The sequence below is a fragment of the Myotis davidii genome, unplaced genomic scaffold (assembly GCF_000327345.1).
Source record: "Myotis davidii unplaced genomic scaffold, ASM32734v1 scaffold604, whole genome shotgun sequence".
In the NCBI taxonomy this organism is placed as follows: domain Eukaryota; kingdom Metazoa; phylum Chordata; class Mammalia; order Chiroptera; family Vespertilionidae; genus Myotis; species Myotis davidii.
Window position 1 is genome coordinate 1400525 of NW_006294875.1, and position 1544 is coordinate 1402068.

Consider the following 1544-nt stretch of genomic DNA (forward strand, 5'->3'; position numbering starts at 1 on the left):
CCAGAATCAGGCTTCCTCCTCTCTAATTCCAGGTGCATCACCTGCGAACCACCACTGCCAAGTGACCACAGCTCAGCAGCTCCTGTATTGAGCATTTGCCCCTTGGTGGTCAGTGCGCATCATAGCTACTGGCCAGGTGGCTGGTCAGCTGGTCGAACCAGTTGCTTAGACTTTTATATATATAGGTACTTTCAGATGTGGGAAGACAAAAAAAAAAAAAACTCAACCATGAATTCCATAACAGGCGAAACTGTCATTCAAACACAAAGCAAATTTATGACAAAGTGGACAGGCTTTGAGGGCGTGATGCTAAGTGAGGTAAGCCAGACAGGGAAAGACTAATACTGTATGGTATCACATATGTGGAATCTAAAAAAAGTCAAACTCATATAATCACAGAGTAGAACGGTGTCTGCAAGGGGCTGGGAAATGAGAAAAATAGAGAGGCTGGTAACAGGGTACAGACTATCAGTTAAAAGGTGAACTATTGTCAGGGGATATATAATATGGTGACTATAGTTGATAATGCTGTATTATATAATTGCAATTTGATTAGAAAGTACAACTTCAGCGTTCTCACAACAAAACATAAAGAGGTAAACGATAGATGTGCTAATTAACTCCATGTTAAGGATCCTTTCAAATGTGTGTATCAAATCATCACATTGTTCAATATTAATATATTACAATTTTATTTTTCAAGTATACCTCAATAAAACTAAAAAATGAACATTCCAACACTTAAAAAAAATAAAGATGAAATAAAGACATTCTCACATGAAGGAAAGTTAAAAGTATATTTCAATTGGCAGTTTACACTTGAGAATGGCCAGGGAAATTTCTCCTATCAGAAAAGAATGATAAAAGAAGAAATCTTGGTGCATCAAAGGGGAAGAAAGAATCATGAAAGCATCAGGAACATGGAGGTCTAGAAACTGGCTAACTCATAGACTGCCAGAAGAATGGTAAAATGGCACAGACTCTCTGGACAACTGTTGGCAGTTTCAAAACATGCCATTACCAGGCAACTAAGCATCTGAACTCTTGGGAAAGCCAAACTTATGTGTACAAAAAAAACCCAAAAACAAACAACTGGTACATGGAGTGACTGTGCTGCCACCGAGGACTCTGCAACCTCCCCCTTGAGCCCCCCTGGCTTCCCGATGCTCCATCCCCCCTGCCCGCCTTCTCCCGCCTCAGCCTTCCGCAGGCCGTTTCCACCGAGGAAAATGAATCGTATCCTATGCCCGCTATCCAGAACCGCCTCTTTCGACCCCTTTGCTGATGCAAGTAAGGGTGATGATCTGCTTCCCGCTGGCACAGAGGATTATCTACACTAATAAAAGAGAAACATGGTAATTGGCGTACGACCGCTACTCTTTTCATTGGCTAATCAGCGAGATATGCAAATTAACTGTCAGCCAAGATGGCGGCCAGCAGCCAGGCAGCTTGAAACTAACATGAGGCTTGCTTCCTTCAGTGACGGAGGAAACCAACATTCTCCGCCTACGGCTGCAGGCCTCTGAGACAGCAGTTTCAGAAAC